Source organism: Mesoplodon mirus (genome assembly GCF_964341445.2).
Source record: "Mesoplodon mirus genome assembly, chromosome: 6".
Taxonomy (NCBI): domain Eukaryota; kingdom Metazoa; phylum Chordata; class Mammalia; order Artiodactyla; family Ziphiidae; genus Mesoplodon; species Mesoplodon mirus.
Window position 1 is genome coordinate 46,276,318 of NC_138982.1, and position 23,901 is coordinate 46,300,218.

At 41.3% G+C, this 23,901-nt stretch overlaps 2 pseudogenes across 2 annotated transcripts in view; both read left to right on the forward strand.

The window, feature by feature from the left end:
* LOC309805945 (transmembrane epididymal protein 1A-like) overlaps window positions 1-23,901 on the forward strand; it is a 63,404-nt pseudogene that overhangs the window by 16,398 nt on the left and 23,105 nt on the right. The window lies entirely within an intron of this gene.
* On the forward strand, window positions 19,412-19,901 carry LOC309806770 (small ribosomal subunit protein eS10-like; annotated as a pseudogene). Its single transcript has one exon. The product of its transcript is annotated as a small ribosomal subunit protein eS10-like (transcript).

The window sequence follows — 23,901 nt, forward strand, 5'->3', positions numbered from 1 at the left end:
TGACAGTGCAGGCCGGGTATGGGGGGATCACAGGAGATGGAGAGGACAGGTTGAACATAACTGAGTTGGAACTTGCTCAGTTGGGTATGTGGATACTTGTGTACAACATGCTTCAATATATTTACCTTTGTGCCTTTTTTTGATAGTACAGACCTCTGGGAAAATAGTTTTTATTAACATCGCAAAAATGCAGGGGCTTCCCTGGTGGTCCAGTGGGTAAGACTCTGCACTCCCAGTGCAGGGGTCCCGGGTTCAATACCTGGTCGGGGAACTAGATCCCGCATGCATGATGCAACTAAGAGTCCGCATGCCACAACTAGAAGTCCGCATGCTGCAACTGAGACCTGGCACAGCCAAAATAAATAATTTTTTTTAATTGAAAAAACTGCAGCCCTACATTTTACATGCTTGACTTTTGGACCCCATTTATTTCACTGTGGCCTGGGGTTCTTTCACTTCATCGGGTGGTGGAGAACAGAAGCTGAATTAAAAGAGAAGACAAGAGGTCTTAGAGAAGTTAGCATTGGGACTGTATCAGAGTAACAGTGAAAATCCTGAAAAACGACAAGGAATCCAAAATAAATAAAAGAAAACACAATTTTCTTTGCGTTGTGCTAAACATCTGTTGCTAATTTTTTTTTAATGGCCTACAAACCTATGTTGTCAGCGAATTATAGCTGAGGCTCAGTCTGTGGCACAGACAATGATATTGGAAAAGGGAATTACTGTTTCTATGAAATCATTTTCAAGGGTTTCGTTTTACTGTCAATGCCTCTGTATCAATTGTCATTAACTTTGAAAATAAATTTCCACTGTGGCTTTTTTATCCCTTAACCTCATCCATGTGAGCAGAGCGCTTCCTTATCCCCCAGGGGGCTTTCGTCCACTAGAAATCAAAATTTCCTAGGCTGATCCCAACTCACAGCTGATGTTCAACAGCTTTCACCATCTCTTTGATTTTTCTTAGAACAGTATCATCAGAATTCAGTGGAATAAAAATAACATTTCAGTTGGATTTTTTCCTATCATCGTTCTAATAACCTCTCGTTTGCTGGTAATTCAACTTTTTTTCCCCTACAATGTGTTGCTTACCCTATTTTGCAAGCCTTTATATTATTTCAAAATTCTAGCTTTCAAACTTTTCCTTTAAATCTCAGAAGTGTGATATGCTATCAACTTTATAAATGTGTTTCGTTGTAAAATCTTCCCTTTATCTTTTTTTTTTTTTTTTTTTTTTTTTTTTGCGGTACACGGACCTCTCACTGTTGTGGCCTCTCCCGTTGCGGAGCACAGGCTCCGGACGCGCAGGCTCAGCGGCCATGGCTCACGGGCCCAGCCGCTCCACGGCATGTGGGATCTTCCCGGACAGGGGCACAAACCCGTGTCCCCTGCATCGGCAGGCGGACTCTCAATCACTGCGCCACCAGGGAAGCCCTTCACTTTATCTTGATGGAGGGGGTCACTGTTTATTAGAAAAGAACTGCAGAGTTGGCATGTTCGCAAGGGTTCAACGTGGGCAGATATAAAACCAAATTTTCAATATTCAACTGAATATTGTTGACTCTTTTCCTTTTTATTTGACATTTTGTCATACAGGCCAAATCACTATATTCCTATGTAAATGCAGAATCACCATGAAGATGACAGTTAAAAGACGGACAGATTTGGTGACTCCAACAATACAAGAGGATTGCCGTCAGCAACTTCTCAAAATGGTGAACTCTGAAATAAAACACAGTACAGTCTTTCCTTGATGTATGCCGTTGTTGCTTCCCAGGAAATCTGCTATTTAGCTAAACCTTGCCAATAAAACCAAAAAACATAAAAACACTTTATGTTCGTTTGTAAAATGGAATTAGTTCTGGGCTCAAATAATTATAAGCAGGTTTTTCACCTACCTAATTCCAGGTTCAGTTAGATTCTAGAATTGGATCATTATAAACAGGTTTTTCACTTCTATTTAAAAGTCCTGAGGGACACAAGAGAAATCTTTTGTTGTGCCAGTGTGGCCCCACTAAATGCCAGCAGTAACCCCTATTCATTATGACCCCCCCCAAAAAAATACAAATTTCCAAAATTCTCTGGGGAGCAGTAGCACCCTGCAGAGGACCATTAATTTTTATGAAGATACAATTGCACATCTGTGGTTTATGATCTAAGTTACACCTGATTTACATAAAAATATGGTCACTCAAACATGATCAGGGCTGTTTTAAGAGCTTTATGAGGCTCAGGCCCTTACTTTGGAGGCCCTACCTTAATTATATCAAGCATTTAAAATGCACCCTCCTCCTACAGTAAATATACTAATAGCAAGACTGGCTATGTGCCATGCACCATTCTAAGTATTTTACAACAACCTTCTGAAGTAGGCACTATTATTATTCCCATTTTGCAGATGAGGAACAGGTGCAGAGAGGCTCAGTGACTTGCCCAAAATCTCACAGCCCCTAAGTAGGGGAGCCAAAATATTATACAAAACTGGGCACTCTGATGCGGACATACTATGGCCTGTGTAACTCTTGTAGAGTTTGTATTTAAGAATAGTTTAAGACATCATTTATGAGTTAGTTGAGTTGCAGATGACTTAACCTTTGTCAATTTCAGTTGTGGAGTTTTTGTTTAGTGTTTTGAGCCAGTCATTTAATTTGAGGTCTCAAACATCCTTGTAAGGTCCTTAAAAGGCCCCCAGACCTCATACTAAGCCTGCACTGTTGAAAGCCTACAACAGCACCTTCCATGCAATCAGGGAGACCCACAGCAGCACTCACCTTCTCTCTCCTGGTTTTTAGTGTGTAGCTTCTAGAGCACCATGATCCATGCAATTGTTATCTCTAATTTTAGCACCCACCCTGTAGGATAAGTGTTATTATCTTAATTTATGGAAGATGAAACTGGTATCAGAATAAGTGACTCATTCAATGTTCACATTGCCTAAGAAACGACAGAGCTGAGAATTCAATCCTGGTCCTCAGGGGTCCAAAGTCTCGGCCCCTGTGATCTCAGTTTGGGCCCCATGGGGCTTTCCTGTCTCTTTGCCTAACACTCCTTCCCTAGTAATGGAACCTCAGCACGTTTCCAAATGTCCTGCCACCCAGTTCCCATCAGCAAGAGGCACAGCTACTAGTTCTTTCCCTACAGCCACTGTCATTCCATTTCAGAGCCGATTAAGCCCTCAGACTCTCATTAGAGCAAAGCTAACTACAGAGGTTGTTCTGGATGGGGAACTCCAGAAGTCGATTTTCTCAATGCCAGACCTCACCTGCTCCTCTTTTCCTGGGCACTAAAATCACCCATCACTTCTCCTGACCATGCTTTTTTTTTTTTTTTACAAACAAAAAAATTTTATTGAAGTATAGCTGAATTATAGTGTTGACCATGCTTCTTAGAGTTCCCTTTCCCCACAACACCAGAGGCCATGACTGCACCAAATTTCCCCTCATCTTGGTTGCCTGAACCCCCAAGGGTCCAAAGAGCATGGGGAGCAGATGTTACCAGCTGGTTCCCCTTGCTCGAGACTGAGTTGGGCTCCACGGAACCTTCACCTGGAGGCCTCCGAGAATGAGGCTGAAACAGCCAAATTTTATTGGGCATGTGGTAGAGAGAGCTGAGAGAAGCTAGGAAGTGGGGACACAGGAAGAGAGAAGCAAACAAGAGATCCCTTGCAGAGCCAGAGAGAGGGAGCGTGTATGTGAACAAAAACAAGAGAGAGAAACTCAGTCCCTGCCTTTCTGGTCCCCAAATCCTCCTGAGGTCTCCTACCCTTCCAATCCTTAGGCCTCATGAAATCTGCCAGTATCCTTCCAATAGATTCCTTTCTTGCAACCAAAGTTCCCTGCATCACCTGCTGAGCCCCACTGCAGCCTCAGGTGCTGAACCCCAGGGCAGGAGCAAAAAGGACCAGCTCATCAGTCCCAAAACCCTCTCACCCTCATCCGGATCTGGGATCTGGCAGGTGGTGGCACTTAAGTGAGTTTTCGGAGGGCCTGTCACCTATTCACCTCTGAGTCGCAAACACTCCAATAAATGATATGGAGTTGAGAGTATGGGAACAGTCTATTAAATATAAAAGATAGCAATGCCATAAAGGCTGGACTAACTCTGAAAAAAAAGCTAGAGGCTAGGAGACCAGAAATTTCAGTACAAAGTGAAGATACTCCAAAATGAGACTAGGAAAAATTTGACAAAACATAGCATTTTCAAAGAAACACTTCTGGCGTTTAATTGCAGAACTGCTGCAAAGGGCAGAGAAAACCTTCAAAAGTTTATTCGAAGGGAAAAAAATAAAGAGGAACCAAATTGGGATAGGTGTTGGGACAGTAGAAATGAAAGGGTTAGGGGTGTGGCGTTTGAATCTTAATGCGGCAGACATAAAACTAGAATATAGAAGAGAACTTGCATATGATAAATACATTTGGGAACTATCAACTTGAAACCATGAAAATAGACGTATTCTACCTGAAAATAAGTATGGTGTGGTTTGTAATATTTTTTAAGTTACCAACATTTGGAGAATGTGATGAACAGTATAAATCTTCTTCCCAGGTAAACAAAAAATACTCATAACACAAAAATATACATAATTTTGCACATAATTTCAGGAGGTACTCAGACTCCAAATACAGCAAAGACAGTCGAGAATTTATAGCCAATGAGCAGAGTGAGGAGGTCAGTGGATAAAAAAATTACTAAGGATAATTTGATTGGATATCAAGGGTAGAAGTATTCTTGGTAGGCAAGCCAAAGTGATCAGATACCAAGGATAGGGGTATTCTCAATACAGTAACTTATTAGAGTTTCCCTGGTGGCGCAGTGGTTAAGAATCCGCCTGCCAGTGCACGGGACACGGGTTTGAGCCCTGGTCTGGGAAGATCCCACATGGCGCGGAGCAACTAAGCCCAGGCGCCACAACTGCTGAGCCTGCACTCTAGAGCCCGCAAGCCACAACGACTGAAGCCTGTGCGCTTAGAGGCTATCCGTGCTCCACAGCAAGAGAAGCCACCGCAATGAGAAGCCCGCGCACCGCAACAAAGAGTAGCCCCTGCTCGCCCCAACTAGAGAAAGCCCACATGCAGCAACGAAGACCCAATGCAGCCAAAAATAAATAAATAAATTTATTTTAAAAATAAATAAATACACTAACTTAGTAGATTCTTTGCTAAAACAGGGCCTTAACTGGGGTGCTCTACCTTATAGCCCCTCCAAGATGCCCCAAGTCTAGCCCCACTGTAGACCCCAGCCCACTTTGCTCTAGCCAAGCGCTGTCTGTTGAGTGCCTGAATCTGCTCCCTGAGGTCCTCCTTTCCATGTTCACTTTGCCACTTCCAGACTCTGGAGACTCAGCAGTGACACAGATGGTTCAAGGTCTGCCCTGCCCCACCCACTGGATGGTACCTCTCAGTTCAGAAGCTTATCAATTTACCTGAGCTTGCTGGGCCCGCACAAGGGAATATCACACAACCAATAAAGTGATGATCGCCTGAGGATCTGGAAATATAGTCACAAATCTACGTCATGGAGAGCAGGTATGTAGATACTCTTGTAACTAGACATGTCTCCGCAGGAAACAGTCTAGTAAGCAACATGGCTGAATTTTCTTTCTGTCTCTTTTTTGGCTTAAACATTGTTCTGGTTTTCCTACTCACCAAAACTTGGATGAATTTCACAGAGACAATGATAAAGAAAGCAGACACCAAAGAGCAGGTACTATATAACTCCATATACGTGAAATTAAAAACAAGGAAAACCAATCTATGATGATAGGAGTCAGAATAGTGGAATTTCTGTGTTGACTGGGAATAGAACAAGAGAGCCCTCTGGGATGCTGGAAATGTTCTCTCTTGATCTGGGGTGTGATCACGTGGGTTTATACATATGCAAAACTTTCCCAAGTAGTACCCTTAAGATTAGTGCACTTAATTGCATATAATTTATACCTCGATTAAAAAGCACAAGAACATTTATTATGGATTCTTCCCTTCCACAACAGTATTTCCTGACTGGGTATACGTTTCCCCTTGCTGATCTGTCTTCTGGAATTCCTGGGTTCTTTTTCTCTTCCCTGAGCCTGGAGATTTTCCTTTCTGGAAGCTCTGTCTGGAGCTGAGAGCTACCAAATGGAGTTAAAATACTCTCAATCAAGGGACTCCAGGTTCTCTGTTCCATGTGCCAGTCACCAGGTTATTGCCTTTCAGCTCCAAGACTGTTCCTCGGTGATAATGCACCTGGACCTTAAAATATTTCTCCTTTGCCAGCTGGCCAGGTGCTAAACTTTCTCAGTAGTGGGCTCTGGAAAGAGACTGGGGGAGGAGGGGGCCAGCTTTCCAGGTTCCAGTGTGCAGTGTGCTCCCCTGGGCAGCCTCCCGCAGCATGAGGCTTCTGCGGCACCTGGTCCAGCTACATGCATGCTTTCTGTAGAACCTAGCAGCCAGCAGCACCGGCACTTCTCCCTGGGCAGCTCCCCTCAACCCCCAGGGAACTGTTCCTCAGTGACTCCAGCTAGCACAGCACTTCAGCAGACCTCACCATCCAGTGAGCCCTGGCTGCACCTTCTTCAGTGAGGTCTGGATCTCAGCCTGTGGAGGGAGACCCTCTTGCAGATTGCTCCTTTTTTATGTCTCTCTCAGCTCTAGGTGTAGTTACTGCTCCCTATATCCGCTACTACTATATTCATCTGAGTTTTCTCCACCAATTACTAGCCAACCTTTCTTTATCCCAATCCCCTGTTATAGTTAATGATTCTGTATATTAAACTTTCCCTGTTCAAGTCACTGTGTGGTTTCCATCTCGTGATTGGACCCTGACTGATACATTCCCTTTGTGAGGTATGGGGATGTGGGGTTTTTACAGATAGAAGTAACAATTGTCAGAGTAGTGATGCACTGAGGTAAAATGCTCTGCTACCAAATTGCTGGGTATCTTAGTCCATTGGGCCGCTATAACAAAATACCATAGACTGGACAGCTTAAACAGCAGACATTTATATCTCACAGCTCTGGAGGCTATAAGTCCAAGATCAGTGCCAGCATGGTGGAATTCTTGGTGAAGGCCCCCTTTTGCAGATGGCCATCTCCTTGCTGTATCCTCACATGGCAGAGAAAGAGATCATCTCTCTTGTGTCTCTTCCTATAAGGGCATCAATCCCATTCATTAGGGCTCCACCCTCATGACTAATCACCTCCCAAAGACCTCACCTCAGAATAGCACACTGGGGGTTAGGATTTCAACACATGAGTTTTAGAAGGGGACACAAACATTCGGTCCTTAACACTGGGAAAGTCACTTTTCCTTTCTGGCCTCAGTTTCTCCTGGGATAAAATGGGGAATGTGTCTGTTCATCCTCCACTACCTTCACAGAGAGGCTGTGAGAATAAAGTGGAAGCACTGTGAGCTCCTCGGTGGAGAGGTGCTACTAAAATTCCTGGAGCTATTCCACCTACTAAAGTGGCTCGTAAAATTGACTGTTACGTAAAGATCTCTGCATTAATCAATTGCCACCCCTCCCACTGCAGGGAGGGAAACAGGGGTGGAGGAATACAAGGCCTAGAGACTTTTGGAGGTAAGCAGGGGTGGCAGGACCTCTGGGAGATTCAAGGCAAGGGCAGATGTTGACCTACACCCTGTCTCTACCCTCAGATTAAGCTGATAGCGGGGTTCGCTGAGCATCGTATCTGTGACACTGTTCCCCAGCACACATTTGACACTGACCAGTGCTGAAATGTGATGCTCTTGTACAGGATCTCTGCACTGTGCAATTCCATGTGGTGCCATGCACGTCACAGTTTTGCAAATGGCCCTCCCTGGTGTTATACAATGTACAGGCTGTGCAGCCATACGCAGTAGTCCTGCCCAGTTGAGGGAGGCTGAGGCCGTGGCCACACACTCCCTGTGGATCATCTTCTCTGTGGTCCTGAAGAGAAGGCCCTTCAAGCAAACTGATGACACAAGGAACTTGCACCAGGCCTCCAGGAGCCACAGAACAATCATACTGATTTCCACCTGACTGTCCTTTACCACCCAAAGGGCAGCATCTTCCCTGGTTCCAATCCCTGCCTGTAGTTCTTCCACCAGTACCTCCAACTTAGGGCTTACAAAATTCCTTATCGATTAGCATGATGTATCACACGTCATTACTTCAGAATGAGGAACCCATCTTACGGCAAAGGAAGTGTGAAATGGACATAGCATCACAGGATCTATTGCTCTTACTGTGTTCTTAGCATCTGGAAACAAACATCGGAAGAGAATGTTGGAATGGCCTGTTAAAGTCTCATTTAAGGCACAAGTTTCAGGAGAACACCCTGCGGGGTTGAGGTGTATCCTCTAAGATGAGGTATAGGCACTGGTCAATGGATGATATACAGAGTTGTTTCCTCTGTAGCTGTTCAACATGCATCCAGGAACCAAGAGGGAGAAGTGGGATTGACCCCTCCCACCATCACTCCCAGTGGCCTACTTTCAGACTTTGTGATTCCGGTACCTACATCATTATGCTCTATTGTATCAGAAGATCTGGCTCTCATAGTAGGGGAAGGAGGGGGAAACTTCAGACAGGCATACCATAGGGTCTGAAGCTACACCTACTACCTGGATCCTTGGGAATCCCATGCTGGTAGACCAATAAGGACAGGTTGCGGGCAGGCAAGGGTGATGATTGACTCTGAAAGCCATGAAGAGCTAGAGGAGCTATATGATGGGGGACGGAAGGACTACAACTGAAACACAGAGGTTCCATGCCCAGGGATAATGGTGAGTCAATTACTGCAACCACTGCCCGACAAAGGCAGGGTAGCTAAGGCTCAGATCCTTTGGGATGAAGGACTAGGTCTCCCCACCAGACAACCAACCCACACCAGTCAAAGTGCTGGCGACAAAGAGGGAAGTCTATGGTGGTGATGGAGAAGGAGATGATAAATACCAATTTCAGTTTTGGGACCAGCTGCACCAGTGGGCACCATAGCTTGTTCTACTGAGACCTTATATTATGTTCTTGCAGAGATTGTAGCTGACCACATTTGATGGGGTCTCTGAGATGGATTGGATTTGCTGGAAGGCAGGAACAGATCTGAGTGATACAGGAGCCCTCTTGTGCTCCACTTCAAATCCTCTTGGCCACAACTCTTACTCCAGCCACTGCTTTGGCAACCAGTTTTGCACAGACTTCACCCAGTTCTTAGCCTGCACAACCTGACTGTGCCTTGCCTTGGGCCCTTGCTCCCTTACTCTGAAAATCCTTCCGCCCTGTGTCTCCTGGACCCTTCTCCTACATTTCTGCCCTCTCCTTCTCATTAGCTCTTTTGGTTCCTCGTGCCCTGTAAATATGGGTTCTCCCCAGAGTCCACTCTTTGGCTCCCTTCTTGGTGTACACATCTCTCCACACAGACTTGTCTATTCACATTGCTTCTACCTTTATTTTTATTAAGCTATTTCCCAGATCTCCAACTTTACTCCTGTATTTCAGACCCACACTTTCAACAGCTGGCTGGAGACCTGCATGAGGAAAACCAACCAACTTTCCAACTCAGGTAGTTCTTGCCAGAGAATGATTATTCTTTTGCTTATATGAGAGTTGTGGATTCTACATATTTAAAGTATTCTATATTTTTAATAAAATGATAAGGAAAGCACACACACACACACACACACACACACACACACCTCTCTTGGGATCCTGAGCCAGGGGAGCTGGCAAGCGTCCCTCCAGCACCCAGAATTCTCAGTACCTGATTTTGTTCTCCACCCTTCCTCCACCACGCATTTCATAATCATTCTGTAGATTTACATACACCAGTAATCAAAACCAACAATCTCGGGCCTCCCTGGTGGCGCAGTGGTTGAGAGTCCGCCTGCCGATGCAGGGGATACGGGTTCGTGCCCCGGTCCGGTTGGATCCCATGTGCCGCGGAGCGGCTGGGCCCGTGAGCCATGGCCGCTGGGCCTGCGCGTCCGGAGCCTGTGCTCCGCAGCGGGAGGGGCCACAACAGTGAGAGGCCCGCGTACTGCAAAAAAAAAAAAAAAAAAAAAACCACAAAAATCTCAGTCATGTATCCCAGTTTCTGCCTTCATCTCCTATATTTCTAGCTCACTCCCCCATTACCAAACTCCAGCAATGCTTTGCCCCACAATGACCTAAGATCCACTGATCTACCACCTTTCCCACCGCCTCGATCCCTAGGTGTCCCCTCTTCCCACCTTGCCAAATTTAATTTCCTCACCCAATTCTTATAATTTCTCCCTTCATCACAATCTAATTCCTTTGCACCTCTTTCACTTTGTGATACTAACTTAGAAAAATGACAGACCAGGTTATATCCAGCCCTCCACCTACTCCACACCTTCCCTCATGCACCTGAACCTGTCTGCAGAAAAAAATGCAAACTGCTGACTGTTTTCTCTCTAAATCCATGACCGTGCACCTCAAGCACATCTCAACTGTAGCCAGGTAATCATCCAATACATCTTAAGCCTATAGCCCTGAATGATGATTTCTTCACCTGTCTTCCCCTCAGACCTCCAACACCTTCTTTAGCTTCACTCTTTACTTGCGATCTTGCTTCCCATTTTACTGAGGAAATGAAATTTGTCAAAAAAGAACTGTCCTGGACTCCCACCTACTACATCTGTGCCAGCATACTCTGTATTACCTCCTTGGCTGTAGATAAACCATCTGTGGTCCTGACTAAAGCCAATCCCTCCCCTATTCAAGGACATCTCTAGAGTAAATCTACCTTCTCTCTCACAGCATCAGATTTTCCCTCTCTACTCTTTCCCATAAACATACAATCATACTATTATTTCTCCCATTTTCTTTTTTTTAACATCTTTATTGGAGTATAATTGCTTTACAATGGTGTGTTAGTTTGTTTTATAACAAAGTGAATCAGCTATACATATACATATATCCCCATATCTCCTCCCTCTTGTGTCTCCCTCCCACCCTCCCTATCCCACTCCCCTAGGTGGTCACAAAGCACCGAGCTGATCACCCTGTGCTATGCAACTGCTTCCCACTAGCTATCTATTTTACATTTCGTAGCGTATGTCAATGTTACTCTCTCACTTCGTCCCAGCTTACCTTTCCCCCTTCCTGTGTCCTCAAGTCCATTCTCTACGTCTGCGTCTTTATTCCTCTCCTGCTCCTAGGTACTTCAGAACCTTTTTTTTTTTTTAGATTCCATATATATGTGTTAGCATATGGTATTTGTTTTTCTCTTTCTGACTTACTTGACTCTGTAGGACAGACTCTCAGTCCATCCACCTCACTACAAATAACTTAATTTCATTTCTTTTTATGGCTGAGTAATATTCCATTGTATATATGTGCCACATCTTCTTTATCCATTCATCTGTCGATGGACACTTAGTTTGTTTCCAAGTCCTGGCTATTGTAAATAGAGCTTCAATGAACATTGTGATACATGACTCTTTTTGCATTATGATTTTCTCAGGGTATATGCCCAGTGGTAGGATTGCTGTTTTGTATGGTAGTTCTATTTTTAGTTTTTTAAGGAACCTCCATACTGTTCTCCATAGTGGCCATATCAATTTACATTCCCACCAACAGTGCAAGAGGGTTCCCTTTTCTCCACACTCTCTCCAGCATTTACTGTTTGTAGATTTTTTGATGATGGCCATTCTGATTGGTGTGAGGAGATATCTCATTGTAGTTTTGATTTGCATTTCTCTAATGATTAATGATGTTCAGCATTCTTTCATGTGTTTGTTGGCAGTCTGTATATCTTCTTTGGAGAAATGTCTGTTTAGGTCTTCTGCCCATTTTTGGACTAGGTTGTTTGTTTTTTTGACATTGAGCTGCATGAGCTGCTTGTAAATTTTGGAGATTAATCCTTTGTCAGTTGCTTCATTTGCAAATATTGTCTCCCATTCTAAGGGTTGTCTTTTTGTCTTGTTTATGGTTTCCTTTGCTGTGAAAAAGATTTTAAGTTTCATTAGGTCCCATTTCTTTATTTTTGTTTTTATTTCCATTTCTCTAGGAGGTGGGTCAAAATGGATCTTGCTGTGATTTATGTCATAGAGTGTTCTGCCTATGTTTTCCTGTAAGAGTTTTATAGTGTTAGTGTCTGGCCTTACATTTAGGTCTTTAATCGATTTTGAGTTTATTTTTGTGTTTGTTGTTAGGGAGTGTTCTAATTTCATTCTTTTGCATGTAGCTGTCCAGTTTTTCCAGCACCACTTATTGAAGAGGCTGTCTTTTCTCCATTATATATTCTTGCTTCCTTTATCAAAAATAAGGTGACCATATGTGCATGGGTTTATCTCTGGGCTTTCTATCCTGTTCCATTGATCTATCTTTCTGTTTTTGTGCCAGTACTATATTGTCTTGCTTACCGTAGCTTTGTAGTATAGTCTGAAGTCAGGGAGCCTCATTCCTCCAGCTCCTTTTTTTTTTTTCTCAAGATTGCTTTGGCTATTCAGGGTCTTTTGTGTTTCCATACAAATTGTGAAATTTTTTGTTCTAGTTCTGTGAAAAATGCCATTGGTAGTTTGATAGGGATTGCACTGAATCTGTAGATTGCTTTGGGTAGTAGAGTCATTTTCAAAAAGTTGATTTTTCCAATCCAAGAACATGGTATATCTCTCCATCTGTTTGTATCATCTTTAATTTCTTTCATTAGTGTCTTATAGTTTTCTGCATAAATGTCTTTTGTCTCCTTAGGTAGGTTTATTCCTAGCTATTTTATTCTCTTTGTTGCAATGGTAAATGGGAGTGTTTCCTTAATTTCTCTTTCAGATTTCTCATCATTAGTGTATAGGAATGTAAGAGATTTCTGTGCATTAATATTGTATCCTGCTACTTTACCAAATTCATTGATTAGCTCTAGTAGTTTTCTGGTAACATCTTTAGGATTCTCTATGTATAGTATCATGTCATCGGCAAAGTGACAGCTTTACTTCTTCTTTTCTGATTTGGATTCCTTTTATTTCCTTTTCTTCTCTGATTGCTGTGGCTAAAACTTCCAAAACTATGTTAAATAAGAGTGGTGAGAGTGGGCAACCTTGTCTTGTTCCTGATCTTAGTGGAAACGGTTTCAGTTTTTCACCATTGAGAACGATGTTGGCTGTGGGTTTGCCATATATGGCCTTTATTACGTTGAGGTAAGTTCCCTCTATGCCTACTTTCTGCAGGGTTTTTATCATAAATGGGTGTTGAATTTTGTCGAAAGCTTTCTCTGCATCTGCTGAGATGATCATATGGTTTTTCTCCTTCAATTTGTTAATATGGTGTATCACATTGATTGATTTGCGTATATTGAAGAATCCTTGCATTCCTGGAATAAATCCCACTTGATCATGGTGTATGATCCTTTTAATGTGCTGTTGGATTCTGTTTGCTAGTATTTTGTTGAGGATTTTTGCATCTATGTTCATCAGTGATATTGGCCTGTAGTTTTCTTTCTTTGTGACATCTTTGTCTGGTTTTGTTATCAGGGTGATGGTTGCCTCATAGAATGAGTTTGGGAGTGTTCCTCTCTCTGCTATATTTTGGAAGAGTTTGAGAAGGATGGGTGTTAGCTCTTCTCTAAATGTTTGATAGAATTCGCCTGTGAATCCATCTGGTTCTGGACTTTTGTTTGTTGGAAGATTTTTAAACACAGTTTCAATTTCAGTGCTTGTGATTGCCCTGTTTATATTTTCTATTTCTTCCTGGTTCAGTCTTGGAAGGTTGTGCATTTCTAAGAATTTGTCCATTTCTTCCAGGTTGTCCATTTTATTGGCATAGAGTTGCTTGTAGTAATCTCTCATGATCTTTTGTATTTCTGCAGTATCAGTTGTTACTTCTCCTTTTTCATTTCTAATTCTATTGATTTGAGTCTTCTCCCTTTTTTTCTTGATGAGTCTGGCTAATAGTTTATCAATTTTGTTTATTTTCTCAAAGAACCAGCTTTCAGTTTTATTGAACTTTGCTATCGTTTCCTTCATTTCTTTTTCATTTATTTCTGATCTGATCTTTATGATTTCTTTCCTTCTGCTAACTTTGGGGTGTTTTTTTTTGTTCTTCTTTGTCTCATTGCTTTAGGTGTAAGGTTAGTTTGTTTATTTGAGATGTTTCTTGTTTCTCGAGGTAGGATTGTATTGCTATATACTTCCCTCTTAGAACTGCTTTTGCTGCCTCCCACAGGTTTTGGATAATTGTGTTTTCGCTATCATTTGTTTCTAGGTATTTTTTGATTTACTCTTTGATTGATTTCTTCAGTGATCTCTTGGTTATTAAGTAGTGCATTGTTTAGCCTCCATGTGCTTGTATTTTTTACAGATTTTTTTCCTGTAATTGATATCTAGTCTCATAGCATTGTGGTCAGAAAAGATACTTCATATGATTTCAATTTTCTTAAATTTATCAAGGCTTGATTCGTGACCCAAGATATGATCTATCCTGGAGAATGTACCACGAGCACTTGAGAAGAAAGTGTATTCTTTTGTTTTTGGATGGACTGTTCTACAAAATATCAATTAAGTCCATCTTGTTTAATGTATCATTTAAAGTTTGTGTTTCCTTATTTATTTTCATTTTGGATGATCTGTCCATTGGTGAAAGTGGGGTGTTAAAGTCCCGTACTATGATTGTGTTACCGTCCATTTCCCCTTTTATGGCTGTTAGCATTTGCCTTTTGTATTGAGCTGCTCCTATGTTGGGTGCATAAATATTTACAATTGTTATGTCTTCTTCTTGGATTGATCCCTTGATCATTATGCAGTGTCCTTCTTTGTCTCTTATAATAGTCTTTGTTTTAAAGTCTATTTTGTCTGATATGAGAATTGCTATTCCAGCTTTCTTTTGATTTCCATTTGCATGGAATATTTTTTTCCATCACCTCACTTTCAGTATGTATGTGTCCTTAGGTATGAAGTGGGTCTCTTGTAGAGAGCATATATACGGGTCTTGTTTTTGTATCCATTCAGCCAGTCTATGTTTTTTGGTTGGAGCATTTAATCCATTTACATTTAAGGTAATTATCAATATGTATATTCCTATTACAATTTTCTTAATTGTTTTGGGTTTGTTATTGTAGGCCTTTTCCTTCTCTTGTGTTTCCTGCCTAGAGAAGTTCCTTTAGCATTTGTTGTAAAGCTGGTTTGGTGGTGCTGAATTCTCTTAGCCTTTGCTTGTCTGTGAAGGTTTTAATTTCTCCGTCAAATCTGAATGAGATCCTTGCTGGGTAGAGTAATCTTGGTTGTAGGTTTTTCCCTTTCATCACTTTAAATATGTCTTGCCACTCCCTTCTGGCTTGCAGAGTTTCTGCTGAAAGATGAGGTGTTAACCTTATGGGGATTCCCTTGTATGTTATTTGTCGCTTTTCCCTTGCTGCTTTTAATATTTTTTTTTGTATTTAATTTTTGATAGTTTGATTAATATGTGTCTTGGAGTGTTTTTCCTCGGATTTATCCTGTATGGGACTCTCTGTGCCTCCTGGACTTGATTAACTATTTTCTTTCCCATGTTATGGGAGTTTTCAACTATAATCTCTTCAAATATTTTCTCAGTCCCTTTCTTTTTCTCTTCTCCTTCTGGGACCCCTATAATTCGAATGTTGGTGCATTTAATGTTGTCCCAGACGTCTCTGAGACTGTCCTCTGTTGTTTTCATTCTTTTTCTTTATTCTGCTCTGCAGTAGTTATTTCCACTATTTTATCTTCCAGGTCAATTATCCGTTCTTTTGCCTCAGTTATTGTGCTATTGATTCTTTCTAGATATTTTTTAATTTCATTTATTGTGTTGTTCATCGTTTGTTTGCTCTTTAGTTCTTCTAGGTCCTTGTTAAACATTTCTTGTATTTTCTCCATTCTATTTCCAAGATTTTGGATCATCTTTACTATCATTACTCTGAATTCTTTTTCAGGTAGACTGCCTATTTCCTCTTCATTTGTTTGGTCTGGTGGGTTTTTACCTTGCTCCTTCATCTGCTGTGTGTTTCTCTGTCTTCTCATTTTGCTTAACTTACTGTGTATGGGGTCTCCTTTTCGAAGGCTGCAGGTTCATAGTTCCTGTTGTTTTTGGTATCTGCCCCCAGTGGCTGAGGTTGGTTCAGTGGGTTGTGTAGGAAGGGACTAGTGTCTGTGTTCTGGTGGATGAGGCTGGATCTTGTCTTTCTGGTGGGCAGGTCCACATCTGGTGGTGTGTTTTGGGGTGTCTGTGGTCTTATTATGATTTTAGGTAGCCTCTCTGCTAATGGGTGGGGTTGTGTTCCTGTATTGCTAGTTGTCTGGCATAGGGTGTCCAGCACTGTAGCTTGCTGGTCGTTGAGTGGAGCTGGGTCTTATCATTGAGATGGAGAACTTTTGCCATTTGATATTACATGGAGCTGGGAGGTGTCTGGTGGACCAATGTCCTGAACTTGGCTCTCACACCTCAGAGGCACAGGCCTGACACCCGGCCGGAGCACCAAGACCCTGTCATCCACACGACTCTAAAATCAGCAACAAGACAAGGATGCCCACTCTTGCACTTCTATTTAATATAGTATTGGAAGTCCTCACAGAATTTATTGGATACAGTGAAAGCAGTGCTCAGAGGGAAATTTATGGTTGTAAACATCTTGGATGAGCTCAACTGTAGACTGGTCACAGCCGAGGAAAGAGTCAGTGAGCTTAAATTCTGACGTCAGAATTTCCCAAAGTGTAGAGGATGGATGGTAACAACTCTTCTCCCATTTTCAAAGAAAAACTCTTGATCCTTCCTTCCCTTCCAGCCACCATCCCATTTCTCTGCTCCTCTTCATAAAAAAAGCCACTTGAAAGTATTACTTGTACTCGTTGTCTCCAATTCTCTATTGAATCCACTTCAGTCAGGCTTTTGCCTCTATCACACTATGAACGTCTCTGAACAAGGTCACCAGTGACTTCTGTGTTGCAAAATCCAATGATCGGTCCTCAGTCCTCATCTTACTTGACCTATCAACACACCTGGCACGGTTCATTGCCTCTTCCTCCTGGAAATACTCCCTAGCAAGACACCACACTCTCTGAGTTTTCCTCCTTCCTCACTGGCTGTTCTTTCTCAGCCAGCTGGTTCTTCAATTTGTACTTCTTTACTTTGGAGTACTCCAGGGCACTCCTTCACTTCTTCCTCTATACTAACTCTTTTAGCAACTCATCTAATGTTATGATGTTAAATATCTTTTTTAAAAACATTCAACATTTTTAAAAATTGAAATATAGTTGATTTACAATATTGTGTTAGTTTCAGGTAACATATTAGTTTCATGTCCAACAGGCACATGAAAAGATGCTCAACGTTGCTAATAGTTAGTCTGATACAAATCAAAACCACAATGAGATAACACCTTACATTGGTCAGAATGGCCATCATTAAAAATCTACAGATAATAAATGCTGAAGAGGATGTGGAGAAAAGGGAACCCTCCTACACACTATTGGTGGGAATGTATATTGGTGAAGCCACTATGGAAAACAGTATGGAGGTTCCTTAAAAAACTAAAAATAAAGCTACTGTATGGTCCAACAATCCCACTCCTAGACATATATCCAGAGAAGATGAAAACTCTAATTCAAAAAGATACATGCACCCCGATGATCTTAGCAGCACTATTTACAATTGCCAAGATATGGAAACAACCTAAGTGTCCATTGACAAATGAACGGATAAAGAAGATGTGGTACTGTATGGCACACAAACATGTAAAGACAGGGAAATATGTTCAGTATAGCACATAACTACTTTTTTATTTTAGTTTATTTTTAATCTTTATTGGTGTATAGTTGATTTACAATGTTGTGTTAGTTTAAGGTGTAGAGCAAAGTGAATCAGTTATACATACACATATATCCACTCTTTTTAGATTATTTTCCTATATAGGCCATTACAGAGTATTGAGTAGAGTTTCCAGTGCTATATAGTAGGTCCTTATTAGTTATCTATTTTATATATAGTAGGGTGTATATGTCAATCCCAATCTCCCAGTTTATCCCTCATTCCACCCTAGTAACCATAAGTTTGTTTTCTACATCTGTGACTCTATTTCTGCACATAACTACATTTTTGTTAAAGTAAAGACATTTTCAACACTACATTATGTAGGATGTGGAGTTTCAGCTCCAGGGGTAGGTGCAGGGTCTTCAGTTCCAGCCTCCCTCATGAGTTCTGCTGTGAACTGCAGGTAGATGCTCCTTCAGTCCTCAGGCCCAACCACATCCGGCTGCCATCTGGGCCAGGAGCAATGGTCAGGAGCACATCTACCTCCTGGTGGTTCTTATAACCATAGAACAACCATCTTCTTTCCTTTCCTAATGGGGATGCTTTTCTTTTAAACATTTAAAACTCTAACAGAAGAGATTTCTAATTAAAAATAGCAGACTAAACATCTCTGTTTATTTCCATTCCCTCCCACATCCTCACTAAAATTAAAGTGAAGGACTAAAAAATAGATAAATCTACAGCCACAAGAGAATGAAAGGAGGCCCATCAGCTGATAAGTGATTTTGACAAAATTCTAGAAGACAGGAAGCAAAAGAAGGCATGACAAGTAAAGTAGCAGAATAAAGGAAACTGCAGATTAGAACACTGGCACAGAGAAAAAATACAGAAAAGAGCTGTTTAGCCCTACAGAATGTCAGAGAAGTTCAGTTCTCTAAGGAATCAAGTAGAGTAGAACAGCGGAGGGCAAGTAGGGTTGAAAACAAGGAGGCTAATTAAAATCTATATAAAATAGAAACAATCCCCCCATTCTCCCCTTCCTCCAGTTCCCCTGTGGTCAAACCAGACATCCATCCTTTAGGGAGGAGAATAGAGTTTCTTTCCCTACAGAAATGAGTGGCCCAGAGAATAGAACTGCACATTATGGCATTAGAGGATCCCCCAGCATAATGGCCAGCTCCCGTACAATCACCCCAAAGCAAAGCCCACCCCCAACTCAACATACACACGAGGCTCCTGATATCCTTTTTGTGTCACGCTCTTAAATAGGAGCAGTCAAGAATCACTAGAAATTTGAGGAAGCCTTCCAAAATAAATAAAATCAAGATTTTAAAAAATGACTCAACTGAGTTCCCATGGGATACTGATAGTTTCTTACATCCACAACTCTTCACACAACCACCAAAACCCATACAAACTAACAAGGAGAGCAACTCAAATCACATATAATCTATATCTATACCATAACTACAAGACAGAGATCCCACAAACTTTAATTTACATGTAAGAGGAAAATTAAACATATGATATCAGCAAAGCTGGCTCCAAAGCTCACTCCACAGCTCTAACTGGAAAGTCAGGTGAAGACTGCAGGGAAGAAGGATGGGTTCAGGGGAATCCTAGCAGTGGAAGCACATGAATAAAATTCACCACTTCAAAAAGAGAGGGTATCATCTTGAGTAGAGAAATGCTAAGAATCCTTCTCCAGCTCCAGCCCTGGATGCAGCAGCCATCGTGATGTTGATGCCCAAGAAGGACCTGCTTGTCATTTATGAACTCCTTTTAAGGGAGGGGGTGATGGTGGCCAAAAAAGATGTCCACATGCCTAAACATCCTGAGCTGGCAGACGAGAATGTACCCAGTCTTCACGTCATGAAGGCCATACTGTCTCACCTCACCAGGCTACAGGAAGGAACAGTTTGCCTGGAGACATTTCTACTGGTACCTTACCAGCAGGGGTATCCAGTATTTCTGTGATTGCCTCCATCTGCCCCCTGAGATGGGCCTGCCACCCTGCACCGCAGCTGTCCTGAAACTGGCCACAGCCCTAAGTTCTGGAGGGAGAACAACCTGCAAGACTCACACAAGAGGAAGCTGACAGAAATGTCTACAGACCAAGCATTGTGCCCTCTGGTGCCAAAAGGAGAGCTAAGGCCAGGCTGGGTCAGCAACTGAATTCCAATTTAAAGGTGTGTTTGGCCGTGGATGTGGTCGGCCACCTCAGTAAATCTGGAAGAGATTGTTTAGTGTTGAATAAACGTGTAGGAAGGAAGGAAGGAAGGGAGTGAGGGCGGGAGGGAGACTGAGATTAGGTCTGCCACCTGGCAGGCCAGAGCACTGGCCACTGAGGAATCTAGGGGAGACTCAAAAATGCACAGAACCAAAAATAACAGTCTTGGAAAGCCTCCACTTGTAGGGACAGGAAGGCTGCTTAGAAGGGGGAAGCATTACTTGGAGACTGGAAAATGGTGGAAAGTAGAAGTCCTACAGAAACAAAAGAAAATTGAAGAATCAGAAGACACACTAATCTCTCCCTCAGTAAAGCACAATCTATTAAAGAAATTTCACTACACTTATCAATAAAAGAAGGCATGCCTGAACTAAGAATCTTAGTAAACCACCCAAGCCCTTTACCTCTCCCCACAAAGAATCACCTGTTATTAGCAGGCCGGGAAAATTCAACACACTTTTAAATAAACAAATCACAGGCAGCATCTATACCAAGCCACTTTGAGAAGAAAACAATAAGTGAGAGTCTAATATGGTCAGCTGATGAATTTATTCCCCTCCAAAACAACAAAGAAATGGATGAAAATCATGACACACTATCCAACACAAATTAAATGTTATTAAATAGGCATTTGAAGATATAAAACACCAAAATTCAAATTTTCTGGATAGAAATGGACAAAAACCAAGATGTGAAATGAGTTAATCAAACTCAGGAAAGAGATAGAAGAAAAAGTCAGATAGAAATATAAACAGAGAAGAAAGAAGAAATACAATCCTGCAGCCTGTGGAACTAAAACCACATTCACAGGAAGATAGACGAGATGAAAAGGCACAGGGCTATGCACCAGATGAAGGAACAAGATAAAACCCCAGAAAAACAACTAAATGAAGTGGAGATAGGCAACCTTCCAGAAAAAGAATTCAGAATAATGATAGTGAAGATGACCCAGGACCTCAGAAAAAGAATGGAGGCAAAGATCAAGAAGATGCAAGAAATGTTTAACAAAGACCTAGAAGAATTAAACAACAAACAAACAGAGATGAACAATAAATAACTGAAATGAAAAATACACTAGAAGGAATCGATAGCAGAATAAGTGAGGCAGAAGAATGGATAAGTGACCTGGAAGACAGAATGGTGGAATTCACTGCTGCAGAACAGAATAAAGAAAAAAGAATGAAAAGAAATAAAGACAGGGCTTCCCTGGTGGCGCAGTGGTTGAGAGTCTGCCTGCCGATGCAGGGGACACGGGTTCGTGCCCCGGTCCATGAAGATCCCACGTGCCACGGAGCGGCTGGGCATGTGAGCCATGGCCGCTGAGCCTGCATGTCCGGAGCCTGTGCTCCACAATGGGAGAGGCCACAACAGTGAGAGGCCCGTGTACCGCTAAAAAACAAAAAACCAAAAAAAAAAGAAATAAACACAGACTAAGACAACTCTGGGACAACATTAAACACAACAACATTCACATTATAGGGGTACCAGAAGGAGAAGAGAGAGAGAAAGGACCCAAGAAAATATTTGAAGACATTATAGTCAAAAACTTCCCTAATATGGGAAAGGAAACAACCACCCAAGTCCAGGAAGTGCAGAGAGTCCCATACAGGAAAAACCCAAGGAGAAAACACTGAGACACATAGTAATCAAATTTGCCAAAATTAAAGACAAAGAACAATTATTGAAAGCAGCAAGGGAAAAACGACAAATAACATACCAGGGAACTCCCATGAGGTTAACAGCTGATTTCTCAGCAGAAACTCTACAAGCCAGAAGGGAGTGGCATGACATATTTAAAGTGATGAAAGGGAAGAACCTACAACCAAGATTACTCTACCCGGCAAGGATCTCATTCAGATTCAATGGAGAAATCAAAAGCTTTACCGACAAGCAAAAGCTAAGAGAATTCAGCACCACCAAACCAGCTCTACAACAAATGCTAAAGGAACTTCTCTAAGTTGGAAATACAAGAGAAGAAAAGGACCTAGAAAAACAAACCCAAAGCAATTAAGAAAATGATAATAGGAACATACATATCGATAATTACCTTAAACGTGAATGGATTAAATGCTCCAGCCAAGAGATACAGGCTCGTTAAATGGATACAAAAACAAGACCCATATATATGCTGTCTACAAGAGACCCACTTCAGACCTAGGGACACACACAGACTGAAAGTGAGGGGATGGAAAAAGATATTCCATACAAATGGAAATCAAAAGAAAGCTGGAGTAGCAATTCTCATATCAGATAAAATAGACTTTAAAATAAAGAATGTTACAAGAGACAAGGAATGACACTACATAATGATGAAGGGATCAATCCAAGAAGAAGATATAACAATTATAAATATATATGCACCCAAAATAGGAGCACCTCAATACATAAGGCCACTGCTAACAGCTATAAAAGAGGAAATCGACAGTAACACAATAACAGTGGGGGACTTTAACACCTCACTGACACCAATGGACAGCTCATCCAAACAGAAAATTAATAAGGAAGCACAAGCTTTAAATGACATAATAGACCAGATAGATTTAATTGATATTTATCAGACATTCCATCCAAAAACAGCAGATTACACTTTCTTCTCAATTGTGCATGGAACATTCTCCAGGAAAGATCACACCTTGGGTAAGAAACCAAGCCTCAACAAATTTAAGAAAATTGAAATCATATCAAGCATCTTTTCTGACCATAATGCTATGAGATTAGAAATCAATTACAGGGAAAAACACGTAAAAAGTACAAACACATGGAGGCTAAAAATTACGTTACTAAATAACCAAGAGATCACTGAAGAAATCAAAGAGGAAATCAAAAAATACCTAGAGACAAATGACAATGAAAACACAATGATCCAAAACCTATGAGATGCAGCAAAAACAGTTCTAAGAGGGAAGTTTGTAGCAATACAATCCTACCTCAAGAAACAACAAACATCTCAAATGAACAATCTAATCTTACACCTAGAGGAACTAGAGAAAGAAGAACAAACAAAACCCAAAGCTGTTAGAAGGAAAGAAATCATAAAGATCAGAGCAGAAATAAATGAAATAGAAACAAAGAAAACAATAGCAAAGATCAATGAAACTAAAAGCTGTTTCTTTGAGAAGATAAACAAACTTGATAAACCATTAGCCAGACTCATCAAGAAAAAGAGGGAGAGGACTCAAATCAATAAAATTAGAAGTGAAAAAGGAGAAGTTACAACAGACACTGCAGAAATACAAAGCATCCTAAGAGACTACTACAAGCAACTCTAGGCCAATAAAATGGACAACTTGGAAGAAATGGACAAATTCTTAGAAAGGTATAACCTCCTAAGACTGAACCAGGAAGAAATAGATAATATGAACAGACCGATCACAAGTAATGAAATTGAAACTGTGATTTAATATCTTCCAACAAACAAAAGTCCAGGACCAGATGGCTTCACAGGTGAATTCTATCAAACATTTAGAGAAGAGCTAACACCCATCCTTCTCAAACGCTTCCAAAAAACGGCAGAGGAAGGAACACTGCCAAACTCATTCTATGAGGCCACCATCACCCTGATACCAAAAACAGACAAAGATAATCCAAAAAAAGAAAATTACAGACCAATATCACTGATGAATATAGATGCAAAAATCCTCAAGAAAATACTAGCAAACAGAATCCAACAACACATTAAAAGGATCATAGACCATATTCAAGTGGGATTTATCCCAGGGATGCAAGGATTCTTCAATATTTGCAAATCAATTAATGTGATACACCATATTAACAAATTGAAGAAGAAAAACCATATGATCATCTCAATAGATGCAGAAAAAGCTTTTGACAAAATTCAACACCTATTTATGATAAAAACTCTCCAGAAAGTGGGCATATAGGGAAACTACCTCAACATAATAGAGGCCATATATGACAAACCCACAGCAAACATCATTCTCAATGGTGAAAAACTGAATGCATTTCCTCTAAGATCAGGAACAAGACAAGGATGTCC